Source organism: Stenella coeruleoalba (genome assembly GCF_951394435.1).
Source record: "Stenella coeruleoalba genome assembly, contig: scaffold_85, whole genome shotgun sequence".
In the NCBI taxonomy this organism is placed as follows: domain Eukaryota; kingdom Metazoa; phylum Chordata; class Mammalia; order Artiodactyla; family Delphinidae; genus Stenella; species Stenella coeruleoalba.
Window position 1 is genome coordinate 858,443 of NW_027646009.1, and position 27,478 is coordinate 885,920.

At 43.7% G+C, this 27,478-nt stretch overlaps 1 long non-coding RNA gene across 8 annotated transcripts in view; it reads left to right on the forward strand.

Annotated features, from left to right (window-relative positions):
• The window catches only part of LOC307181396, a 531,327-nt gene that overhangs the window by 189,110 nt on the left and 314,739 nt on the right, over positions 1-27,478 (forward strand). The window contains exon 4 of one of the 8 annotated variants that reach the window (XR_013826661.1): positions 13,149-13,229. The exons of the other annotated variants lie outside the window; for them this stretch is intronic. This is a non-coding gene — a long non-coding RNA (uncharacterized lncRNA). Of the gene's footprint in view, positions 1-13,148; positions 13,230-27,478 lie in introns of those variants that run through there. 8 annotated transcript variants of the gene reach the window in all.

Below are 27,478 nucleotides of genomic sequence, written 5' to 3' on the forward strand. Positions count from 1 at the left end.
GATCATACTCTGTGTTCCACATGCATGTTTTAGCTGAAGGAAGAATACCTTAAACCTGGAGAGTTGAGACCCGTGGAATGGGTACCATGCAATATGACTTCAAGGGGTCTTCATTTGCTCACCGAACCTCTCCAATCCTATCACTGCTGCGTTTATGCCCCTGTACACACGCTTGATTCTCTTTTGGAGACATAGCAATCCATAGGTTTTAAGATACTTACTAGTCAGGTACATTCTTAGGCGTTTAATATGGGGTGTTGAGTCCATTACTTTGAGCAAGGAGTAGCTCTTGTCTATTCAATATTTGGCTTAAGGAAATTTATCTGTGCTCATTTCAATCTCTGGTTTTATGCAGCACCCCAACTCACCTTTCCCCTTAAGCAAGCATAAGTTGGTTTTCTAAATTTGAGACCCTGTTCTGTTTTGGAATTCAGTTCCTGTGTAGCCAAGTTTACATTCCGTGTATTACTGATATCTTATGATGTTTCTTTTTCTGTGTGACTTATTTCAGTTAGAATCATCATACCTGAATCCACTCATTGTGCTGCTAAGGGCCTGATGACATAGATTTCATTGCTGAGTGATATTGCTTTGTAAGTAAATACCACAACTTCTTTATCCATTTTTCACTTGCTGCGATGTTGAACTTGTACTGTAAACGAGGTTCTTGTAAACAGAGCCGTTCCAAACTTTGGGGTGGCTGTGTCTTTTTGATTTTAATTTCCCTAAGCTATAGGACCATAAGTGGAAGTGCCCTAGGCTCTGTTGCTTTGTTTTTTAGATGTTTCAGGAAACACCATACACTTCTCCCCAGTGGCTGTTGGCAATTTACATCCCGCCCATCAGCATAACAAGGCTCCCAGTTCTCCATGGCCTGTCCTGCCTTTCTGGATTTTACACTTTTTTCAGATGGCCCTTTTGACCGGGGGGAAGTGAGACTTCATTGTAGTGCAGATTTCCTTTGCAAGCTTGCTTGGTTGGCCAAAAAGCGCGTATGCCTTATTTCCTGAATATATTCAGGAAAAAACGCATACGCCCTTTTTGGCCAAGTGCATCATTGTGGACGTTCTGCCTCTTTTCCTATGCTTTCAATGCAATTCCAGTCTACCTCCTGAAATCGGTTTCCTGCAATTCTGCCCCGCTTTCAAGTCCTCTTGGCAGTCTTACTTCAGTATATTTTTGGACGATAGCTGTCATTTATAACTCTGCAGGTTTGTGAATTACAGTGCCCCTGAGCTCCTTTCTTCAACTCGCTTTCTTGTGAGCTGGCCGCAACACCGCAGGATGGCTTCAGGCCCTAATCTGGTTCCGGCACGGCACGCTGAGCCTTTGGTTACTTCCTCTTCCTGGTGGGAAATGAGAGTTAAATTTGCCCGTCCAGACACCTCCAGTTAGTCTCTCATTGGTTCTCGCTAGTCCTGTTCATCTTCCGCAGAAATTGCAAACTGGGCCAAACAGGAGGTTAAAGGGACTGACTCTCCAAGTGGGGAGAGTGTTAGTAAAGCGTCTGGAATGTTGCACCCGAGTACCAGGGTACGAAAACTGAGACATATTTGAACACATCTCCCGTTCACACGGTTGATCATACTCTGGGTTCCACATGCATGTTTTAGCTGAAGGAAGAATACCTTAACCCTGGAGAGTTGAGACCCGTGTAATGGGTACCATGCAATATGACTTCAAAGGGTCTTCATTTGCTCACCGAACCTCTCCAATCCTATCACTGCTGCGTTTATGCCCCTGTACACACGCTTGATTCTCTTTTGGAGACATAGCAATCCATAGGTTTTAAGATACTTACTAGTCAGGTACATTCTTAGGCGTTTAATATGGGGTGTTGAGTCCATTTCATTGAGCAAGGAGTAGCTATTGTCTATTCCATATTTGGCTTAAGGAAATTTATCTGTGCACATTTCAATCTCTGGTTTTATGCAGCACCCCAACTCACCTTTCCCCTTAAGCAAGCATAAGTTGGTTTTCTAAATTTGAGACCCTGTTCTGTTTTGGAATTCAGTTCCTGTGTAGCCACGTTTACATTCCGTGTATTAGTGATATCTTATGATGTTTCTTTTTCTGTGTGACTTATTTCAGTTAGAATCATCATACCTGAATCCACTCATTGTGATGCTAAGGGCCTGATGACACAGATTTCATTGCTGAGTGATATTGCTTTGTAAGTAAATACCACAACTTCTTTATCCGTTTTTCACTTTCGGCGATGTTGAACTTGTACTGTAAACGAGGTTCTTGTAAACAGAGCCGTTCCAAACTTTGGGGTGGCTGTATCTTTTTGATTTTAATTTCCCTAAGCTATAGGACCATAAGTGGAAGTGCCCTAGGCTCTGTTGCTTTGTTTTTTAGGTGTTTCAGGAAACACCATACACTTCTCCCTAGTGTCTGTTGGCAATTTACATCCCGCCCATCAGCATAACAAGGCTCCCAGTTCTCCATGGCTTGTCCTGCCTTTCTGGATTTTACACTTTTTTCAGATGGCCCTTTTGACCGGGGGGAAGTGAGACTTCTTTGTAGTGCAGATTTCCTTTGCAAGCTTGCTTGGTTGGCCAAAAAGGGCGTATGCGTTTTTTCCTGAATATATTCAGGAAAAAACGCATACGCCCTTTTTGGCCAAGTGCATCATTGTGGACGTTCTGCCTCTTTTCCTATGCATTCAATGCAATTCCAGTCTACCTCCTGAAATCAGTTTCCTGCAATTCTGCCCCGCTTTGAAGTCCTCTTGGCAGCCTTACTTCAGTCTATTTTTGGACGATAGCTGTCATTTATAACTCTGCAGGTTTGTGAATTACAGTGCCCCTGAGCTCCTTTCTTCAACTCGCTTTCTTGTGACCTGGCCGCAACACCGCAGGATGGCTTCAGGCCCTAATCTTGTTACGGCACGGCACGCTGAGCCTTTGGTTATTTCCTCTTCCTGGTGGGAAATGAGAGTTAAATTTGCCCGTCCAGACACCTCCAGCTAGTCTCTCATTGGTTCTCGCTATTCCTGTTCATCTTCCGCAGAAATTGCAAACTGGGCCAAACAGGAGGTTAAAGGGACTGACTCTCCAAGTGGGGAGAGTGTTAGTAAAGCGTCTGGAATGTTGCACCCGAGTACCAGGGGAGGAAAACTGAGACATATTTGAACACGTCTCCCGTTCACATGGTTGATCATACTCTGGGTTCCACATGCATGTTTTAGCTGAAGGAAGAATACCTAAAACCTGGGTAGTTGAAACCCGTGGAATGGGTACCATGCAATATGACTTCAAAGGGTCTTCATTTGCTCACCGAACCTCTCCAATCCTATCACTGCTGCGTTTATGCCCCTGTACACATGCTTGATTCTCTTTCGGAGACATAGCAATCCATAGGTTTTAAGATACTTACTAGTCAGGTACATTCTTAGGCGTTTAATATGCGGTGTTGAGTCCATTTTGTTGAGCAAGGAGTAGCTCTTGTCTATTCCATATTTGGCTTAAGGAACTTTATCTGTGCTCATTTCAATCTCTGGTTTTATGCAGCACCCCAACTCACCTTTCCCCTTAAGCAAGCATAAGTTGGTTTTCTAAATTTGAGACCCTGTTCTGTTCTGTAATTCAGTTCCTGTGTAGCCAAGTTTACATTCCGTGTATTACTGATATCTTATGATGTTTCTTTTTCTGTGTGACTTATTTCAGTTAGAATCATCATAACTGAATCCACTCATTGTGCTGCTAAGGGCCTGATGACACAGATTTCATTGCTGAGTGATATTGCTTTGTAAGTAAATACCACAACTTCTTTATCCATTTTTCACTTAATGCGATGTTGAACTTGTACTGTAAACGAGGTTCCTGTAAACAGAGGCGTCCCAAACTTTGGGGTGGCTGTGTCTTTTTGATTTTAATTTCCCTAAGCTATAGGACCATAAGTGGAAGTGCCCTAGGCTCTGTTGCTTTGTTTTTTAGATGTTTCAGGAAACACCATACACTTCTCCCGAGTGGTTGTTGGCAATTTACATCCCGCCCATCAGCATAACAAGGCTCCCAGTTCTCCATGGCCTGTCCTGCCTTTCTGGATTTTACACTTTTTTCAGATGGCCCTTTTGACCGGGGGGAAGTGAGACTTCATTGTAGTGCAGATTTCCTTTGCAAGCTTGCTTGGTTGGCCAAAAAGGGCGTATGCGTTTTTTCCTGAATATATTCAGGAAAAAACGCATACGCCCTTTTTGGCCAAGTGCATCATTGTGGACGTTCTGCCTCTTTTCCTATGCTTTCAATGCAATTAAAGTCTACCTCCTGAAATCGGTTTCCTGCAATTCTGCCCCACTTTCAAGTCCTCTTGGCAGCCTTATTTCAGTCTATTTTTGGACGATAGCTGTCATTTATAACTCTGCAGGTTTGTGAATTACAGTGCCCCTGAGCTCCTTTCTTCAACTCGCTTTCTTGTGAGCTGGCCGCAACACCGCAGGATGGCTTCAGGCCCTAATCTGGTTCCGGCACGGCACACTGAGCCTTTGGTTATTTCCTCTTCCTGGTGGGAAATGAGAGTTAAATTTGCCCGTCCAGACACCTCCAGCTAGCCTCTCATTGGTTCTCGCTATTCCTGTTCATCTTCCGCAGAAATTGCAAACTGGGCCAAACAGGAGGTTAAAGGGACTGACTCTCCAAGTGGGGAGAGTGTTAGTAAAGCGTCTGGAATGTTGCACCTGAGTACCAGGGGAGGAAAACTGAGACATATTTGAACACGTCTCCCGTTCATGTGGTTGATCATACTTGGGTTCCATATGCATGTTTTAGCTGAAGGAAGAATACCTAAAACCTGGGTAGTTGAAACCCGTGGAATGGGTACCATGCAATATGACTTCAAAGGGTCTTCATTTGCTCACCGAACCTCTCCAATCCTATCACTGCTGCGTTTATGCCCCTGTACACATGCTTGATTCTCTTTCGGAGACATAGCAATCCATAGGTTTTAAGATACTTACTAGTCAGGTACATTCTTAGGCGTTTAATATGCGGTGTTGAGTCCATTTCGTTGAGCAAGGAGTAGCTCTTGTCTATTCCATATTTGGCTTAAGGAACTTTATCTGTGCTCATTTCAATCTCTGGTTTTATGCAGCACCCCAACTCACCTTTCCCCTTAAGCAAGCATAAGTTGGTTTTCTAAATTTGAGACCCTGTTCTGTTCTGTAATTCAGTTCCTGTGTAGCCAAGTTTACATTCCGTGTATTACTGATATCTTATGATGTTTCTATTTCTGTGTGACTTATTTCAGTTAGAATCATCATACCTGAATCCACTCATTGTGCTGCTAAGGGCCTGATGACACAGATTTCATTGCTGAGTGATATTGCTTTGTAAGTAAATACCACAACTTCTTTATCCATTTTTCACTTTCTGCGATGTTGAACTTGTACTGTAAACGAGGTTCCTGTAAACAGAGGCGTCCCAAACTTTGGGGTGGCTGTGTCTTTTTGATTTTAATTTCCCTAAGCTATAGGACCATAAGTGGAAGTGCCCTAGGCTCTGTTGCTTTGTTTTTTAGATATTTCAGGAAACACCATACACTTCTCCCGAGTGTCTGTTGGCAATTTACATCCCGCCCATCAGCATAACAAGGCTCCCAGTTCTCCATGGCCTGTCCTGCTTTTCTGGATTTTACACTTTTTTCAGATGGCCCTTTTGACCGGGGGGAAGTGAGACTTCATTGTAGTGCAGATTTCCTTTGCAAGCTTGCTTGGTTGGCCAAAAAGGGCGTATGCGTTTTTTCCTGAATATATTCAGGAAAAAACGCATACGCCCTTTTTGGCCAAGTGCATCATTGTGGACGTTCTGCCTCTTTTCCTATGCTTTCAATGCAATTCCAGTCTACCTCCTGAAATCGGTTTCCTGCAATTCTGCCCCGCTTTCAAGTCCTCTTGGCAGCCTTACTTCAGTCTATTTTTGGACGATAGCTGTCATTTATAACTCTGCAGGTTTGTGAATTACAGTGCCCCTGAGCTCCTTTCTTCAACTCGCTTTCTTGTGAGCTGGCCGCAACACCGCAGGATGGCTTCAGGCCCTAATCTGGTTCCGGCACGGCACGCTGAGCCTTTGGTTAATTCCTCTTCCTGGTGGGAAATGAGAGTTAAATTTGCCCGTCCAGACACCTCCAGCTAGCCTCTCATTGGTTCTCGCTATTCCTGTTCATCTTCCGCAGAAATTGCAAACTGGGCAAAACAGGAGGTTAAAGGGACTGACTCTCCAAGTCGGGAGAGTGTTAGTAAAGCGTCTGGAATGTTGCACCCGAGTACCAGGGTACGAAAACTGAGACATATTTGAACACGTCTCCCGATCACATGGTTGATGATACTCTGGGTTCCACATGCATGTTTTAGCTGAAGGAAGAATACCTAAAACCTGGGTAGTTGAAACCCGTGGAATGGGTACCATGCAATATGACTTCAAAGGGTCTTCATTTGCTCACCGAACCTCTCCAATCCTATCACTGCTGCGTTTATGCCCCTGTACACATGCTTGATTCTCTTTCGGAGACATAGCAATCCATAGGTTTTAAGATACTTACTAGTCAGGTACATTCTTAGGCGTTTAATATGCGGTGTTGAGTCCATTTCGTTGAGCAAGGAGTAGCTCTTGTCTATTCCATATTTGACTTAAGGAACTTTATCTGTGCTCATTTCAATCTCTGGTTTTATGCAGCACCCCAACTCACCTTTACCCTTAAGCAAGCATAAGTTGGTTTTCTAAATTTGAGACCCTGTTCTGTTCTGTAATTCAGTTCCTGTGTAGCCAAGTTTACATTCCGTGTATTACTGATAACTTATGATGTTTCTTTTTCTGTGTGACTTATTTCAGTTAGAATCATCATACCTGAATCCACTCATTGTTCTGCTAAGGGCCTGATGACATAGATTTCATTGCTGAGTGATATTGCTTTGTAAGTAAATACCACAACTTCTTTATCCATTTTCCACTTTCTGCGATGTTGAACTTGTACTGTAAACGAGGTTCTTGTAAACAGAGGCGTCCCAAACTTTGGGGTGGCTGTGTCTTTTTGATTTTAATTTCCCTAAGCTATAGGACCATAAGTGGCATTGCCCTAGGCTCTGTTGCTTTGTGTTTTAGATGTTTCAGGAAACACCATACACTTCTCCCGAGTGTCTGTTGGCAATTTACATCCCGCCAATCAGCATAACAAGGCTCCCAGTTCTCCATCGCCTGTCCTGCCTTTCTGGATTTTACACTTTTTTCAGATTGCCCTTTTGACCGGGGGGAAGTGAGACTTCATTGTAGTGCAGATTTCCTTTGCAAGCTTGCTTGGTTGGCCAAAAAGGGCATATGCGTTTTTTCCTGAATATATTCAGGAAAAAACGCATACGCCCTTTTTGGCCAAGTGCATCATTGTGGACGTTCTGCCTCTTTTCCTATGCTTTCAATGCAATTCCAGTCTACCTCCTGAAATCGGTTTCCTGCAATTCTGCCCCGCTTTCAAGTCCTCTTGGCAGCCTTACTTCAGTCTATTTTTGGACGATAGCTGTCATTTATAACTCTGCATGTTTGTGAATTACAGTGCCCCTGAGCTCCTTTCTTCAACTCGCTTTCTTGTGACCTGGCCGCAACACCGCAGGATGGCTTCAGGCCCTAATCTGGTTCTGGCACGGCACGCTGAGCCTTTGGTTATTTCCTCCTCCTGGTGGGAAATGAGAGTTAAATTTGCCCGTCCAGACACCTGCAGCTAGCCTCTCATTGGTTCTCGCTATTCCTGTTCATCTTCCGCAGAAATTGCAAACTGGGCCAAACAGGAGGTTAAAGGCGCTGACTCTCCAAGTGGGGAGAGTGTTAGTAAAGCGTCTGGAATGTTGCACCCGAGTACCATGGTACGAAAACTGAGACATATTAGAACACGTCTCCCGATCACATGGTTGATGATACTCTGGGTTCCACATGCATGTTTTAGCTGAAGGAAGAATACCTAAAACCTGGGTAGTTGAAACCCGTGGAATGGGTACCATGCAATATGACTTCAAAGGGTCTTCATTTGCTCACCGAACCTCTCCAATCCTATCACTGCTGCGTTTATGCCCCTGTACACATGCTTGATTCTCTTTCGGAGACATAGCAATCTATAGGTTTTAAGATACTTACTAGTCAGGTACATTCTTAGGCGTTTAATATGCGGTGTTGAGTCCATTTCGTTGAGCAAGGAGTAGCTCTTGTCTATTCCATATTTGACTTAAGGAACTTTATCTGTGCTCATTTCAATCTCTGGTTTTATGCAGCACCCCAACTCACCTTTACCCTTAAGCAAGCATAAGTTGGTTTTCTAAATTTGAGACCCTGTTCTGTTCTGTAATTCAGTTCCTGTGTAGCCAAGTTTACATTCCGTGTATTACTGATAACTTATGATGTTTCTTTTTCTGTGTGACTTATTTCAGTTAGAATCATCATACCTGAATCCACTCATTGTTCTGCTAAGGGCCTGATGACATAGATTTCATTGCTGAGTGATATTGCTTTGTAAGTAAATACCAAAACTTCTTTATCCATTTTTCACTTTCTGCGATGTTGAACTTGTACTGTAAACGAGGTTCTTGTAAACAGAGGCGTCCCAAACTTTGGGGTGGCTGTGTCTTTTTGATTTTAATTTCCCTAAGCTATAGGACCATAAGTGGCAGTGCCCTAGGCTCTGTTGCTTTGTTTTTTAGATGTTTCAGGAAACACCATAAACTTCTCCCGAGTGTCTGTTGGCAATTTACATTCCGCCCATCAGCATAACAAGGCTCCCAGTTCTCCATGGCCTGTCCTGCCTTTCTGGATTTTACACTTTTTTCAGATGGCCCTTTTGACCAGGGGGAAGTGAGACTTCATTGTAGTGCAGATTTCCTTTGCAAGCTTGCTTGGTTGGCCAAAATGTGCGTATGCGTTTTTTCCTGAATATATTCAGGAAAAAACGCATACGCCCTTTTTGGCCAAGTGCATCATTGTGGACGTTCTGCCTCTTTTCCTATGCTTTCAATGCAATTCCAGTCAACGTCCTGAAATCGGTTTCCTGCAATTCTGCCCCGCTTTCAAGTCCTCTTGGCAGCCTTACTTCAGTCTATTTTTGGATGATAGCTGTCATTTATAACTCTGCAGGTTTGTGAATTACAGTGCCCCTGAGCTCCTTTCTTCAACTCGCTTTCTTGTGACCTGGCCGCAACACCGCAGGATGGCTTCAGGACCTAATCTGGTTCCGGCCCGGCATGGTGAGCCTTTGGTTAATTCCTCTTCCTGGTGGGAAATGAGAGTTAAATTTGCCCGTCCAGACACCTCCAGCTAGCCTCTCATTGGTTCTCGCTATTCCTGTTCATCTTCCGCAGAAATTGCAAACTGGGCCAAACAGGAGGTTAAAGGCGCTGACTCTCCAAGTGGGGAGAGTGTTAGTAAAGCGTCTGGAATGTTGCACCCGAGTACCAGGGGAGGAAAACTGAGACATATTTGAACACGTCTCCCGTTCACATGGTTGATCATACTTGGGTTCCACATGCATGTTTTAGCTGAAGGAAGAATACCTTAAACCTGGAGAGTTGAGACCCGTGGAATGGGTACCATGCAATATGACTTCAAAGGGTCTTCATTTGCTCACCGAACCTCTCCAATCCTATCACTGCTGCGTTTATGCCCCTGTACACATGCTTGATTCTCTTTCGGAGACATAGCAATCCATAGGTTTTAAGATACTTACTAGTCAGGTACATTCTTAGGCGTTTAATATGCGGTGTTGAGTCCATTTCGTTGAGCAAGGAGTAGCTCTTGTCTATTCCATATTTGACTTAAGGAACTTTATCTGTGCTCATTTCAATCTCTGGTTTTATGCAGCACCCCAACTCACCTTTACCCTTAAGCAAGCATAAGTTGGTTTTCTAAATTTGAGACCCTGTTCTGTTCTGTAATTCAGTTCCTGTGTAGCCAAGTTTACATTCCGTGTATTACTGATATCTTATGATGTTTCTTTTTCTGTGTGACTTACTTCAGTTAGAATCATCATACCTGAATCCACTCATTGTGCTGCTAAGGGCCTGATGACACAGATTTCATTGCTGAGTGATATTGCTTTGTAAGTAAATACCACAACTTCTTTATCCATTTTTCACTTTCTGCGATGTTGAACTTGTACTGTAAACGAGGTTCTTGTAAACAGAGCCGTTCCAAACTTTGGGGTGGCTGTGTCTTTTTGATTTTAATTTCCCTATGCTATAGGACCATAAGTAGAAGTGCCCTAGGTTCTGTTGCTTTGTTTTTTAGATGTTTCAGGAAACACCATACACTTCTCCCGAGTGGTTGTTGGCAATTTACATCCCGCCCATCAGCATAACAAGGCTCCCAGTTCTCCATGGCCTGTCCTGCCTTTCTGGATTTTACACTTTTTTCAGATGGCCCTTTTGACCGGGGGGAAGTGAGACTTCATTGTAGTGCAGATTTCCTTTGCAAGCTTGCTTGGTTGGCCAAAAAGGGCGTATGCGTTTTTTCCTGAATATATTCAGGAAAAAACGCATACGCCCTTTTTGGCCAAGTGCATCATTGTGGACGTTCTGCCTCTTTTCCTATGCTTGCAATGCAATTCCAGTCTACCTCCTGAAATCGGTTTCCTGCAATTCTGCCCCGCTTTCAAGTCCTCTTGGCAGCCTTACTTCAGTCTATTTTTGGACGATAGCTATCATTTATAACTCTGCAGGTTTGTGAATTACAGTGCCCCTGAGCTCCTTTCTTCAACTCGCTTTCTTGTGACCTGGCCGCAACACCGCAGGATGGCTTCAGGCCCTAATCTGGTTCCGGTACGGCATGCTGAGCCTTTGGTTAATTCCTCTTCCTGGTGGGAAATGAGAGTTAAATTTGCCCGTCCAGACACCTCCAGCTAGCCTCTCATTGGTTCTCGCTATTCCTGTTCATCTTCCCCAGAAATTGCAAACTGGGCCAAACAGGCGGTTAAAGGGACTGACTCTCCAAGTGGGGAGAGTGTTAGTAAAGCGTCTGGAATGTTGCACCCGAGTACTAGGGGAGGAAAACTGAGACATATTTGAACACGTCTCCCGTTCACATGGTTGATCATACTTGGGTTCCAAATGCATGTTTTAGCTGAAGGAAGAATACCTTAAACCTGGAGAGTTAAGACCCGTGTAATGGGTACCATGCAATATGACTTCAAAGGGTCTTCATTTGCTCACCGAACCTCTCCAATCCTATCACTGCTGCGTTTATGCCCCTGTACACATGCTTGATTCTCTTTCGGAGACATAGCAATCCATAGGTTTTAAGATACTTACTAGTCAGGTACATTCTTAGGCGTTTAATATGCGGTGTTGAGTCCATTTCATTGAGCAAGGAGTAGCTCTTGTCTATTCCATATTTGGCTTAAGGAACTTTATCTGTGCTCATTTCAATCTCTGGTTTTATGCAGCACCCCAACTCACCTTTACCCTTAAGCAAGAATAAGTTGGTTTTCTAAATTTGAGACCCTGTTCTGTTCTGTAATTCAGTTCCTGTGTAGCCAAGTTTACATTCCGTGTATTACTGATATCTTATGATGTTTCTTTTTCTGTGTGACTTATTTCAGTTAGAATCATCATACCTGAATCCACTCATTGTGCTGCTAAGGGCCTGATGACACAGATTTCATTGCTGAGTGATATTGCTTTGTAAGTAAATACCACAACTTCTTTATCCATTTTTCACTTTCTGCGATGTTGAACTTGTACTGTAAACGAGGTTCTTGTAAACAGAGCCATTCCAAACTTTGGGGTGGCTGTGTCTTTTTGATTTTAATTTCCCTAAGCTATAGGACCATAAGTGGAAGTGCCCTAGGTTATGTTGCTTTGTTTTTTAGATGTTTCAGGAAACACCATACACTTCTCCCGAGTGGTTGTTGGCAATTTACATCCCACCCATCAGCATAACAAGGCTCCCAGTTCTCAATGGCCTGTTGCCTTTCTGGATTTTACACTTTTTTCAGATGGCCCTTTTGACCAGGGGGAAGTGAGACTTCATTGTAGTGCAGATTTCCTTTGCAAGCTTGCTTGGTTGGCCAAAAAGGGCGTATGCGTTTTTTCCTGAATATATTCAGGAAAAAACGCATACGCCCTTTTTGGCCAAGTGCATCATTGTGGACGTTCTGCCTCTTTTCCTATGCTTTCAATGCAATTCCAGTCTACCTCCTGAAATCGGTTTCCTGCAATTCTGCCCCGCTTTCAAGTCCTCTTGGCAGCCTTACTTCAGTCTATTTTTGGACGATAGCTGTCATTTATAACTCTGCAGGTTTGTGAATTACAGTGCCCCTGAGCTCCTTTCTTCAACTCGCTTTCTTGTGACCTGGCCGCAACACCGCAGGATGGCTTCAGGCCCTAATCTGGTTCCGGCCGGCATGCTGAGCCTTTGGTTAATTCCTCTTCCTGGTGGGAAATGAGAGTTAAATTTGCCCGTCCAGACACCTCCAGCTAGCCTCTCATTGGTTCTCGCTATTCCTGTTCATCTTCCGCAGAAATTGCAAACTGGGCCAAACAGGAGGTTAAAGGGACTGACTCTCCAAGTGGGGAGAGTGTTAGTAAAGCGTCTGGAATGTTGCACCCGAGTACTAGGGGAGGAAAATTGAGACATATTTGAACACGTCTCCCGTTCACATGGTTGATCATACTTGGGTTCCAAATGCATGTTTTAGCTGAAGGAAGAATACCTTAAACCTGGAGAGTTAAGACCCGTGTAATGGGTACCATGCAATATGACTTCAAAGGGTCTTCATTTGCTCACCGAACCTCTCCAATCCTATCACTGCTGCGTTTATGCCCCTGTACACATGCTTGATTCTCTTTCGGAGACATAGCAATCCATAGGTTTTAAGATACTTACTAGTCAGGTACATTCTTAGGCGTTTAATATGCGGTGTTGAGTCCATTTCGTTGAGCAAGGAGTAGCTCTTGTCTATTCCATATTTGGCTTAAGGAACTTTATCTGTGCTCATTTCAATCTCTGGTTTTATGCAGCACCCCAACTCACCTTTACCCTTAAGCAAGCATAAGTTGGTTTTCTAAATTTGAGACCCTGTTCTGTTCTGTAATTCAGTTCCTGTGTAGCCAAGTTTACATTCCGTGTATTACTGATATCTTATGATGTTTCTTTTTCTGTGTGACTTATTTCAGTTAGAATCATCATACCTGAATCCACTCATTGTGCTGCTAAGGGCCTGATGAAACAGATTTCATTGCTGAGTGATATTGCTTTGTAAATAAATACCACAACTTCTTTATCCATTTTTCACTTTCTGCGATGTTGAACTTGTACTGTAAACGAGGTTCTTGTAAACAGAGCCGTTCCAAACTTTGGGGTGGCTGTGTCTTTTTGATTTTAATTTCCCTAAGCTATAGGACCATAAGTGGAAGTGCCCTAGGTTCTGTTGCTTTGTTTTTTAGATGTTTCAGGAAACACCATACACTTCTCCCGAGTGGTTGTTGGCAATTTACATCCCGCACATCAGCATAACAAGGCTCCCAGTTCTCAATGGCCTGTTGCCTTTCTGGATTTTACACTTTTTTCAGATGGCCCTTTTGACCGGGGGGAAGTGAGACTTCATTGTAGTGCAGATTTCCTTTGCAAGCTTGCTTGGTTGGCCAAAAAGGGCGTATGCGTTTTTTCCTGAATATATTCAGGAAAAAACGCATACGCCCTTTTTGGCCAAGTGCATCATTGTGGACGTTCTGCCTCTTTTCCTATGCTTTCAATGCAATTCCAGTCTACCTCCTGAAATCGGTTTCCTGCAATTCTGCCCCGCTTTCAAGTCCTCTTGGCAGCCTTACTTCAGTCTATTTTTGGACGATAGCTGTCATTTATAACTCTGCAGGTTTGTGAATTACAGTGCCCCTGAGCTCCTTTCTTCAACTCGCTTTCTTTTGAGCTGGCCGCAACACCGCAAGATGGCTTCAGGCCCTAATCTGGTTCCGGTACGGCACGCTGAGCCTTTGGTTATTTCCTCTTCCTGGTGGGAAATGAGAGTTAAATTTGCCCGTCCAGACACCTCCAGCTAGCCTCTCATTGGTTCTCGCTATTCCTGTTCATCTTCCGCAGAAATTGCAAACTGGGCCAAACAGGAGGTTAAAGGCGCTGACTCTCCAAGTGGGGAGAGTGTTAGTAAAGCGTCTGGAATGTTGCACCCGAGTACCAGGGGAGGAAAACTGAGACATATTTGAACACGTCTCCCGTTCACATGGTTGATCATACTTGGGTTCCACATGCATGTTTTAGCTGAAGGAAGAATACCTTAAACCTGGAGAGTTGAAACCCGTGGAATGGGTACCATGCAATATGACTTCAAAGGGTCTTCATTTGCTCACCGAACCTCTCCAATCCTATCACTGCTGCGTTTATGCCCCTGTACACATGCTTGATTCTCTTTCGGAGACATAGCAATCCATAGGTTTTAAGATACTTACTAGTCAGGTACATTCTTAGGCGTTTAATATGCGGTGTTGAGTCCATTTCGTTGAGCAAGGAGTAGCTCTTGTCTATTCCATATTTGGCTTAAGGAACTTTATCTGTGCTCATTTCAATCTCTGGTTTTATGCAGCACCCCAACTCACCTTTACCCTTAAGCAAGCATAAGTTGGTTTTCTAAATTTGAGACCCTGTTCTGTTCTGTAATTCAGTTCCTGTGTAGCCAAGTTTCCATTCCGTGTATTACTGATATCTTATGATGTTTCTTTTTCTGTGTGACTTATTTCAGTTAGAATCATCATACCTGAATCCACTCATTGTGCTGCTAAGGGCCTGATGACACAGATTTCATTGCTGAGTGATATTGCTTTGTAAGTAAATACCACAACTTCTTTATCCATTTTTCACTTTCTGCGATGTTGAACTTGTACTGTAAACGAGGTTCTTGTAAACAGAGGTGTCCCAAACTTTGAGGTGGCTGTGTCTTTTTGATTTTAATTTCCCTAAGCTATAGGACCATAAGTGGCAGTGCCCTAGGCTCTGTTGCTTTGTTTTTTAGATGTTTCAGGAAACACCATACACTTCTCCCAAGTGTCTGTTGGCAATTTACATCCCGCCCATCAGCATAACAAGGCTCCCAGTTCTCCATGGCCTGTCCTGACTTTCTGGATTTTACACTTTTTTCAGATGGCCCTTTTGACCGGGGGGAAGTGAGACTTCATTGTAGTGCAGATTTCCTTTGCAAGCTTGCTTGGTTGGCCAAAAAGTGCGTATGCGTTTTTTCCTGAATATATTCAGGAAAAAACGCATACGCCCTTTTTGGCCAAGTGCATCATTGTGGACGTTCTGCCTCTTTTCTTATGCTTTCAATGCAATTTCAGTCTACCTCCTGAAATCGGTTTCCTGCAATTCTGCCCCGCTTTCAAGTCCTCTTGGCAGCCTTACTTCAGTCTATTTTTGGACGATAGCTGTCATTTATAACTCTGCAGGTTTGTGAATTACAGTGCCCCTGAGCTCCTTTCTTCAACTCGCTTTCTTTTGAGGTGGCCGCAACACCGCAGGATGGCTTCAGGCCCTAATCTGGTTCCGGCACGGCACGCTGAGCCTTTGGTTATTTCCTCTTCCTGGTGGGAAATGAGAGTTAAATTTGCCCGTCCAGACACCTCCAGCTAGCCTCTCATTGGTTCTCGGTATTCCTGTTCATCTTCCGCAGAAATTGCAAACTGGGCCAAACAGGAGGTTAAAGGCGCTGACTCTCCAAGTGGGGAGAGTGTTAGTAAAGTGTCTGGAATGTTGCACCCGAGTACCAGGGGAGGAAAACTGAGACATATTTGAACACGTCTCCCGATCACATGGTTGATCATACTCTGGGTTCCACATGCATGTTTTAGCTGAAGGAAAAATACCTAAAATCTGGGTATTTGAAACCCGTGGAATGGGTACCATGCAATATGACTTCAAAGGGTCTTCATTTGCTCACTGAACCTCTCCAATCCTATCACTGCTGCGTTTATGCCCCTGTACACATGCTTGATTCTCTTTCGGAGACATAGCAATCCATAGGTTTTAAGATACTTACTAGTCAGGTACATTCTTAGGCGTTTAATATGCGGTGTTGAGTCCATTTCGTTGAGCAAGGAGTAGCTCTTGTCTATTCCATATTTGGCTTAAGGAACTTTATCTGTGCTCATTTCAATCTCTGGTTTTATGCAGCACCCCAACTCACCTTTCCCCTTAAGCAAGCATAAGTTGGTTTTCGAAATTTGAGACCCTGTTCTGTTCTGTAATTCAGTTCCTGTGTAGCCAAGTTTACATTCCGTGTATTACTGATATCTTATGATGTTTCTTTTTCTGTGTGACTTATTTCAGTTAGAATCATCATACCTGAATCCACTCATTGTGCTGCTAAGGGCCTGATGACACAGATTTCATTGCTGAGTGATATTGCTTTGTAAGTAAATACCACAACTTCTTTATCCATTTTTCACTTTCTGCGATGTTGAACTTGTACTGTAAACGAGGTTCTTGTAAACAGAGCCGTTCCAAACTTTGGGGTGGCTGTGTCTTTTTGATTTTAATTTCCCTAAGCTATAGGACCATAAGTGGAAGTGCCCTAGGCTCTGTTGCTTTGTTTTTTAGATGTTTCAGGAAACACCATACACTTCTCCCGAGTGGTTGTTGGCAATTTACATCCCGCCCATCAGCATAACAAGGCTCCCAGTTCTCCATGGCCTGTCCTGCCTTTCTGGATTTTACACTTTTTTCAGATGGCCCTTTTGACCGGGGGGAAGTGAGACTTCATTGTAGTGCAGATTTCCTTTGCAAGCTTGCTTGGTTGGCCAAAAAGGGCGTATGCGTTTTTTCCTGAATATATTCAGGAAAAAACGCATACGCCCTTTTTGGCCAAGTGCATCATTGTGGACGTTCTGCCTCTTTTCCTATGCTTTCAATGCAATTCCAGTCTACCTCCTGAAATCGGTTTCCTGCAATTCTGCCCCGCTTTCAAGTCCTCTTGGCAGCCTTACTTCAGTCTATTTTTGGACGATAGCTGTCATTTATAACTCTGCAGGTTTGTGAATTACAGTGCCCCTGAGCTCCTTTCTTCAACTCGCTTTCTTGTGACCTGGCCGCAACACCGCAGGATGGCTTCAGGCCCTAATCTGGTTCCGGTACGGCACGCTGAGCCTTTGGTTATTTCCTCTTCCTGGTGGGAAATGAGAGTTAAATTTGCCCGTCCAGACACCTCCAGCTAGCCTCTCATTGGTTCTCGCTATTCCTGTTCATCTTCCGCAGAAATTGCAAACTGGGCCAAACAGGAGGTTAAAGGGACTGACTCTCCAAGTGGGGAGAGTGTTAGTAAAGCGTCTGGAATGTTGCACCCGAGTACCAGGGGAGGAAAACTGAGACATATTTGAACACGTCTCCCGATCACATGGTTGATCATACTCTAGGTTCCACATGCATGTTATAGCTGAAGGAAGAATACCTTAAACCTAGGTAGTTGAAACCCGTGGAATGGGTACCATGCAATATGACTTCAAAGGGTCTTCATTTGCTCACCGAACCTCTCCAATCCTATCACTGCTGCGTTTATGCCCCTGTACACATGCTTTATTCTCTTTCGGAGACATAGCAATCCATAGGTTTTAAGATACTTACTAGTCAGGTACATTCTTAGGCGTTTAATATGGGGTGTTGAGTCCATTTCGTTGAGCAAGGAGTAGCTCTTGTCTATTCCATATTTGGCTTAAGGAACTTTATCTGTGCTCATTTCAATCTCTGGTTTTATGCAGCACCCCAACTCACCTTTACCCTTAAGCAAGAATAAGTTGGTTTTCTAAATTTGAGACCCTGTTCTGTTCTGTAATTCAGTTCCTGTGTAGCCAAGTTTACATTCCGTGTATTACTGATATCTTATGATGTTTCTTTTTCTGTGTGACTTATTTCAGTTAGAATCATCATACCTGAATCCACTCATTGTGCTGCTAAGGGCCTGATGACACAGATTTCATTGCTGAGTGATATTGCTTTGTAAGTAAATACCACAACTTCTTTATCCATTTTTCACTTTCTGCGATGTTGAACTTGTACTGTAAACGAGGTTCTTGTAAACAGAGCCGTTCCAAACTTTCGGGTGTCTGTGTCTTTTTGATTTTAATTTCCCTAATCTATAGGACCATAAGTGGAAGTGCCCTAGGTTCTGTTCCTTTGTTTTTTAGATGTTTCAGGAAACACCATACACTTCTCCCGAGTGGTTGTTGGCAATTTACATCCCGCCCATCAGCATAACAAGGCTCCCAGTTCTCCATGGCCTGTCCTGCCTTTCTGGATTTTACACATTTTTCAGATGGCCCTTTTGACCGGGGGGAAGTGAGACTTCATTGTAGTGCAGATTTCCTTTGCAAGCTTGCTTGGTTGGCCAAAAAGGGCGTATGCGTTTTTTCCTGAATATATTCAGGAAAAAACGCATACGCCCTTTTTGGCCAAGTGCATCATTGTGGACGTTCTGCCTCTTTTCCTATGCTTTCAATGCAATTCCAGTCTACCTCCTGAAATCGGTTTCCTGCAATTCTGCCCCGCTTTCAAGTCCTCTTGGCAGCCTTACTTCAGTCTATTTTTGGATGATAGCTGTCATTTATAACTCTGCAGGTTTGTGAATTACAGTGCCCCTGAGCTCCTTTCTTCAAATCGCTTTCTTTTGAGCTGGCCGCAACACCGCAGGATGGCTTCAGGCCCTAATCTGGTTCCGGTACGGCACGCTGAGCCTTTGGTTATTTCCTCTTCCTGGTGGGAAATGAGAGTTAAATTTGCCCGTCCAGACACCTCCAGCTAGCCTCTCATTGGTTCTCGCTATTCCTGTTCATCTTCCGCAGAAATTGCAAACTGTGCCAAACAGGAGGTTAAAGGCGCTGACTCTCCAAGTGGGGAGAGTGTTAGTAAAGCGTCTGGAATGTTGCACCCGAGTACCAGGGGAGGAAAACTGAGACATATTTGAACACGTCTCCTGATCACATGGTTGATCATACTCTGGGTTCCACATGCATGTTTTAGCTGAAGGAAGAATACCTAAAACCTGGGTAGTTGAAACCCGTGGAATGGGTACCATGCAATATGACTTCAAAGGGTCTTCATTTGCTCACCGAACCTCTCCAATCCTATCACTGCTGCGTTTATGCCCCTGTACACATGCTTGATTCTCTTTCGGAGACATAGCAATCCATAGGTTTTAAGATACTTACTAGTCTGGTACATTCTTAGGCGTTTAATATGCGGTGTTGAGTCCATTTCGTTGAGCAACGAGTAGCTCTTGTCTATTCCATATTTGGCTTAAGGAACTTTATCTGTGCTCATTTCAATCTCTGGTTTTATGCAGCACCCCAACTCACCTTTCCCCTTAAGCAAGCATAAGTTGGTTTTCTAAATTTGAGACCCTGTTCTGTTTTGGAATGCAGTTCCTGTGTAGCCAAGTTTTATTCCGTGTATTAGTGATATCTTATGATGTTTCTTTTTCTGTGTGACTTATTTCAGTTAGAATCATCGTACCTGAATCCACTCATTATGCTGCTACGGGCCTGATGACATAGATTTCATTGCTGAGTGATACTGCATTGTACGTAAGTACCACAAGTTCTTTATCCATTTTTCACTTTCTGTGATATTGAACTAGTACGGTAAATGAGGTTCTTGTAAACAGAGGCGTCCCAAACTTTGGGGTGGCTGTGTCTTTTTGATTTTAATTTCCCTAAGCTATAGGACCATAAGTGGAAGTGCCCTAGGCTCTGTTGCTTTGTTTTTTAGATGTTTCAGGAAACACCATACACTTCTCCCGAGTGGTTGTTGGCAATTTACATCCCGCCCATCAGCATAACAAGGCTCCCAGTTCTCCATGGCCTGTCCTGCCTTTCTGGATTTTACACTTTTTTCAGATGGCCCTTTTGACCGGGGGGAAGTGAGACTTCATTGTAGTGCAGATTTCCTTTGCAAGCTTGCTTGGTTGGCCAAAAAGGGCGTATGCGTTTTTTCCTGAATATATTCAGGAAAAAACGCATACGCCCTTTTTGGCCAAGTGCATCATTGTGGACGTTCTGCCTCTTTTCCTATGCTTTCAATGCAATTCCAGTCTACCTCCTGAAATCGGTTTCCTGCAATTCTGCCCCGCTTTCAAGTCCTCTTGGCAGCCTTACTTCAGTCTATTTTTGGACGATAGCTGTCATTTATAACTCTGCAGGTTTGTGAATTACAGTGCCCCTGAGCTCCTTTCTTCAACTTGCTTTCTTGTGACCTGGCCGCAACAGCACAGGATGGCTTCAGGCCCTAATCTGGTTCCGGCACGGCACGCTGAGCCTTTGGTTATTTCCTCTTCCTGGTGGGAAATGAGAGTTAAATTTGCCCGTCCAGACACCTCCAGCTAGTCTCTCATTGGTTCTCGCTATTCCTGTTCATCTTCCGCAGAAATTGCAAACTGGGCCAAACAGGAGGTTAAAGGCGCTGACTCTCCAAGTGGGGAGAGTGTTAGTAAAGCGTCTGGAATGTTGCACCCGAGTACCAGGGGAGGAAAACTGAGACATATTTGAACACGTCTCCCGATCACATGGTTGATCATACTCTAGGTTCCACATGCATGTTATAGCTGAAGGAAGAATACCTTAAACCTGGGTAGTTGAAACCCGTGGAATGGGTACCATGCAATATGACTTCAAAGGGTCTTCATTTGCTCACCGAACCTCTCCAATCCTATCACTGCTGCGTTTATGCCCCTGTACACATGCTTTATTCTCTTTCGGAGACATAGCAATCCATAGGTTTTAAGATACTTACTAGTCAGGTACATTCTTAGGCGTTTAATATGGGGTGTTGAGTCCATTTCGTTGAGCAAGGAGTAGCTCTTGTCTATTCCATATTTGGCTTAAGGAACTTTATCTGTGCTCATTTCAATCTCTGGTTTTATGCAGCACCCCAACTCACCTTTACCCTTAAGCAAGAATAAGTTGGTTTTCTAAATTTGAGACCCTGTTCTGTTCTGTAATTCAGTTCCTGTGTAGCCAAGTTTACATTCCGTGTATTACTGATATCTTATGATGTTTCTTTTTCTGTGTGACTTATTTCAGTTAGAATCATCATACCTGAATCCACTCATTGTGCTGCTAAGGGCCTGATGACACAGATTTCATTGCTGAGTGATATTGCTTTGTAAGTAAATACCACAACTTCTTTATCCATTTTTCACTTTCTGCGATGTTGAACTTGTACTGTAAACGAGGTTCTTGTAAACAGAGCCGTTCCAAACTTTCGGGTGGCTGTGTCTTTTTGATTTTAATTTCCCTAAGCTATAGGACCATAAGTGGAAGTGCCCTAGGTTCTGTTGCTTTGTTTTTTAGATGTTTCAGGAAACACCATACACTTCTCCCGAGTGGTTGTTGGCAATTTACATCCCGCCCATCAGCATAACAAGGCTCCCAGTTCTCCATGGCCTGTCCTGCCTTTCTGGATTTTACACATTTTTCAGATGGCCCTTTTGACCGGGGGGAAGTGAGACTTCATTGTAGTGCAGATTTCCTTTGCAAGCTTGCTTGGTTGGCCAAAAAGGGCGTATGCGTTTTTTCCTGAATATATTCAGGAAAAAACGCATACGCCCTTTTTGGCCAAGTGCATCATTGTGGACGTTCTGCCTCTTTTCCTATGCTTTCAATGCAATTCCAGTCTACCTCCTGAAATCGGTTTCCTGCAATTCTGCCCCGCTTTCAAGTCCTCTTGGCAGCCTTACTTCAGTCTATTTTTGGACGATAGCTGTCATTTATAACTCTGCAGGTTTGTGAATTACAGTGCCCCTGAGCTCCTTTCTTCAACTCGCTTTCTTTTGAGCTGGCCGCAACACCGCAAGATGGCTTCAGGCCCTAATCTGGTTCCGGTACGGCACGCTGAGCCTTTGGTTATTTCCTCTTCCTGGTGGGAAATGAGAGTTAAATTTGCCCGTCCAGACACCTCCAGCTAGCCTCTCATTGGTTCTCGCTATTCCTGTTCATCTTCCGCAGAAATTGCAAACTGGGCCAAACAGGAGGTTAAAGGCGCTGACTCTCCAAGTGGGGAGAGTGTTAGTAAAGCGTCTGGAATGTTGCACCCGAGTACCAGGGGAGGAAAACTGAGACATATTTGAACACGTCTCCCGTTCACATGGTTGATCATACTTGGGTTCCACATGCATGTTTTAGCTGAAGGAAGAATACCTTAAACCTGGAGAGTTGAAACCCGTGGAATGGGTACCATGCAATATGACTTCAAAGGGTCTTCATTTGCTCACCGAACCTCTCCAATCCTATCACTGCTGCGTTTATGCCCCTGTACACATGCTTGATTCTCTTTCGGAGACATAGCAATCCATAGGTTTTAAGATACTTACTAGTCAGGTACATTCTTAGGCGTTTAATATGCGGTGTTGAGTCCATTTCGTTGAGCAAGGAGTAGCTCTTGTCTATTCCATATTTGGCTTAAGGAACTTTATCTGTGCTCATTTCAATCTCTGGTTTTATGCAGCACCCCAACTCACCTTTACCCTTAAGCAAGCATAAGTTGGTTTTCTAAATTTGAGACCCTGTTCTGTTCTGTAATTCAGTTCCTGTGTAGCCAAGTTTCCATTCCGTGTATTACTGATATCTTATGATGTTTCTTTTTCTGTGTGACTTATTTCAGTTAGAATCATCATACCTGAATCCACTCATTGTGCTGCTAAGGGCCTGATGACACAGATTTCATTGCTGAGTGATATTGCTTTGTAAGTAAATACCACAACTTCTTTATCCATTTTTCACTTTCTGCGATGTTGAACTTGTACTGTAAACGAGGTTCTTGTAAACAGAGGTGTCCCAAACTTTGAGGTGGCTGTGTCTTTTTGATTTTAATTTCCCTAAGCTATAGGACCATAAGTGGCAGTGCCCTAGGCTCTGTTGCTTTGTTTTTTAGATGTTTCAGGAAACACCATACACTTCTCCCAAGTGTCTGTTGGCAATTTACATCCCGCCCATCAGCATAACAAGGCTCCCAGTTCTCCATGGCCTGTCCTGACTTTCTGGATTTTACACTTTTTTCAGATGGCCCTTTTGACCGGGGGGAAGTGAGACTTCATTGTAGTGCAGATTTCCTTTGCAAGCTTGCTTGGTTGGCCAAAAAGTGCGTATGCGTTTTTTCCTGAATATATTCAGGAAAAAACGCATACGCCCTTTTTGGCCAAGTGCATCATTGTGGACGTTCTGCCTCTTTTCTTATGCTTTCAATGCAATTTCAGTCTACCTCCTGAAATCGGTTTCCTGCAATTCTGCCCCGCTTTCAAGTCCTCTTGGCAGCCTTACTTCAGTCTATTTTTGGACGATAGCTGTCATTTATAACTCTGCAGGTTTGTGAATTACAGTGCCCCTGAGCTCCTTTCTTCAACTCGCTTTCTTTTGAGGTGGCCGCAACACCGCAGGATGGCTTCAGGCCCTAATCTGGTTCCGGCACGGCACGCTGAGCCTTTGGTTATTTCCTCTTCCTGGTGGGAAATGAGAGTTAAATTTGCCCGTCCAGACACCTCCAGCTAGCCTCTCATTGGTTCTCGGTATTCCTGTTCATCTTCCGCAGAAATTGCAAACTGGGCCAAACAGGAGGTTAAAGGCGCTGACTCTCCAAGTGGGGAGAGTGTTAGTAAAGTGTCTGGAATGTTGCACCCGAGTACCAGGGGAGGAAAACTGAGACATATTTGAACACGTCTCCCGATCACATGGTTGATCATACTCTGGGTTCCACATGCATGTTTTAGCTGAAGGAAAAATACCTAAAATCTGGGTAGTTGAAACCCGTGGAATGGGTACCATGCAATATGACTTCAAAGGGTCTTCATTTGCTCACTGAACCTCTCCAATCCTATCACTGCTGCGTTTATGCCCCTGTACACATGCTTGATTCTCTTTCGGAGACATAGCAATCCATAGGTTTTAAGATACTTACTAGTCAGGTACATTCTTAGGCGTTTAATATGCGGTGTTGAGTCCATTTCGTTGAGCAAGGAGTAGCTCTTGTCTATTCCATATTTGGCTTAAGGAACTTTATCTGTGCTCATTTCAATCTCTGGTTTTATGCAGCACCCCAACTCACCTTTCCCCTTAAGCAAGCATAAGTTGGTTTTCGAAATTTGAGACCCTGTTCTGTTCTGTAATTCAGTTCCTGTGTAGCCAAGTTTACATTCCGTGTATTACTGATATCTTATGATGTTTCTTTTTCTGTGTGACTTATTTCAGTTAGAATCATCATACCTGAATCCACTCATTGTGCTGCTAAGGGCCTGATGACACAGATTTCATTGCTGAGTGATATTGCTTTGTAAGTAAATACCACAACTTCTTTATCCATTTTTCACTTTCTGCGATGTTGAACTTGTACTGTAAACGAGGTTCTTGTAAACAGAGCCGTTCCAAACTTTGGGGTGGCTGTGTCTTTTTGATTTTAATTTCCCTAAGCTATAGGACCATAAGTGGAAGTGCCCTAGGCTCTGTTGCTTTGTTTTTTAGATGTTTCAGGAAACACCATACACTTCTCCCGAGTGGTTGTTGGCAATTTACATCCCGCCCATCAGCATAACAAGGCTCCCAGTTCTCCATGGCCTGTCCTGCCTTTCTGGATTTTACACTTTTTTCAGATGGCCCTTTTGACCGGGGGGAAGTGAGACTTCATTGTAGTGCAGATTTCCTTTGCAAGCTTGCTTGGTTGGCCAAAAAGGGCGTATGCGTTTTTTCCTGAATATATTCAGGAAAAAACGCATACGCCCTTTTTGGCCAAGTGCATCATTGTGGACGTTCTGCCTCTTTTCCTATGCTTTCAATGCAATTCCAGTCTACCTCCTGAAATCGGTTTCCTGCAATTCTGCCCCGCTTTCAAGTCCTCTTGGCAGCCTTACTTCAGTCTATTTTTGGACGATAGCTGTCATTTATAACTCTGCAGGTTTGTGAATTACAGTGCCCCTGAGCTCCTTTCTTCAACTCGCTTTCTTGTGACCTGGCCGCAACACCGCAGGATGGCTTCAGGCCCTAATCTGGTTCCGGTACGGCACGCTGAGCCTTTGGTTATTTCCTCTTCCTGGTGGGAAATGAGAGTTAAATTTGCCCGTCCAGACACCTCCAGCTAGCCTCTCATTGGTTCTCGCTATTCCTGTTCATCTTCCGCAGAAATTGCAAACTGGGCCAAACAGGAGGTTAAAGGGACTGACTCTCCAAGTGGGGAGAGTGTTAGTAAAGCGTCTGGAATGTTGCACCCGAGTACCAGGGGAGGAAAACTGAGACATATTTGAACACGTCTCCCGATCACATGGTTGATCATACTCTAGGTTCCACATGCATGTTATAGCTGAAGGAAGAATACCTTAAACCTAGGTAGTTGAAACCCGTGGAATGGGTACCATGCAATATGACTTCAAAGGGTCTTCATTTGCTCACCGAACCTCTCCAATCCTATCACTGCTGCGTTTATGCCCCTGTACACATGCTTTATTCTCTTTCGGAGACATAGCAATCCATAGGTTTTAAGATACTTACTAGTCAGGTACATTCTTAGGCGTTTAATATGGGGTGTTGAGTCCATTTCGTTGAGCAAGGAGTAGCTCTTGTCTATTCCATATTTGGCTTAAGGAACTTTATCTGTGCTCATTTCAATCTCTGGTTTTATGCAGCACCCCAACTCACCTTTACCCTTAAGCAAGAATAAGTTGGTTTTCTAAATTTGAGACCCTGTTCTGTTCTGTAATTCAGTTCCTGTGTAGCCAAGTTTACATTCCGTGTATTACTGATATCTTATGATGTTTCTTTTTCTGTGTGACTTATTTCAGTTAGAATCATCATACCTGAATCCACTCATTGTGCTGCTAAGGGCCTGATGACACAGATTTCATTGCTGAGTGATATTGCTTTGTAAGTAAATACCACAACTTCTTTATCCATTTTTCACTTTCTGCGATGTTGAACTTGTACTGTAAACGAGGTTCTTGTAAACAGAGCCGTTCCAAACTTTCGGGTGTCTGTGTCTTTTTGATTTTAATTTCCCTAATCTATAGGACCATAAGTGGAAGTGCCCTAGGTTCTGTTCCTTTGTTTTTTAGATGTTTCAGGAAACACCATACACTTCTCCCGAGTGGTTGTTGGCAATTTACATCCCGCCCATCAGCATAACAAGGCTCCCAGTTCTCCATGGCCTGTCCTGCCTTTCTGGATTTTACACATTTTTCAGATGGCCCTTTTGACCGGGGGGAAGTGAGACTTCATTGTAGTGCAGATTTCCTTTGCAAGCTTGCTTGGTTGGCCAAAAAGGGCGTATGCGTTTTTTCCTGAATATATTCAGGAAAAAACGCATACGCCCTTTTTGGCCAAGTGCATCATTGTGGACGTTCTGCCTCTTTTCCTATGCTTTCAATGCAATTCCAGTCTACCTCCTGAAATCGGTTTCCTGCAATTCTGCCCCGCTTTCAAGTCCTCTTGGCAGCCTTACTTCAGTCTATTTTTGGATGATAGCTGTCATTTATAACTCTGCAGGTTTGTGAATTACAGTGCCCCTGAGCTCCTTTCTTCAAATCGCTTTCTTTTGAGCTGGCCGCAACACCGCAGGATGGCTTCAGGCCCTAATCTGGTTCCGGTACGGCACGCTGAGCCTTTGGTTATTTCCTCTTCCTGGTGGGAAATGAGAGTTAAATTTGCCCGTCCAGACACCTCCAGCTAGCCTCTCATTGGTTCTCGCTATTCCTGTTCATCTTCCGCAGAAATTGCAAACTGTGCCAAACAGGAGGTTAAAGGCGCTGACTCTCCAAGTGGGGAGAGTGTTAGTAAAGCGTCTGGAATGTTGCACCCGAGTACCAGGGGAGGAAAACTGAGACATATTTGAACACGTCTCCTGATCACATGGTTGATCATACTCTGGGTTCCACATGCATGTTTTAGCTGAAGGAAGAATACCTAAAACCTGGGTAGTTGAAACCCGTGGAATGGGTACCATGCAATATGACTTCAAAGGGTCTTCATTTGCTCACCGAACCTCTCCAATCCTATCACTGCTGCGTTTATGCCCCTGTACACATGCTTGATTCTCTTTCGGAGACATAGCAATCCATAGGTTTTAAGATACTTACTAGTCTGGTACATTCTTAGGCGTTTAATATGCGGTGTTGAGTCCATTTCGTTGAGCAACGAGTAGCTCTTGTCTATTCCATATTTGGCTTAAGGAACTTTATCTGTGCTCATTTCAATCTCTGGTTTTATGCAGCACCCCAACTCACCTTTCCCCTTAAGCAAGCATAAGTTGGTTTTCTAAATTTGAGACCCTGTTCTGTTTTGGAATGCAGTTCCTGTGTAGCCAAGTTTTATTCCGTGTATTAGTGATATCTTATGATGTTTCTTTTTCTGTGTGACTTATTTCAGTTAGAATCATCGTACCTGAATCCACTCATTATGCTGCTACGGGCCTGATGACATAGATTTCATTGCTGAGTGATACTGCATTGTACGTAAGTACCACAAGTTCTTTATCCATTTTTCACT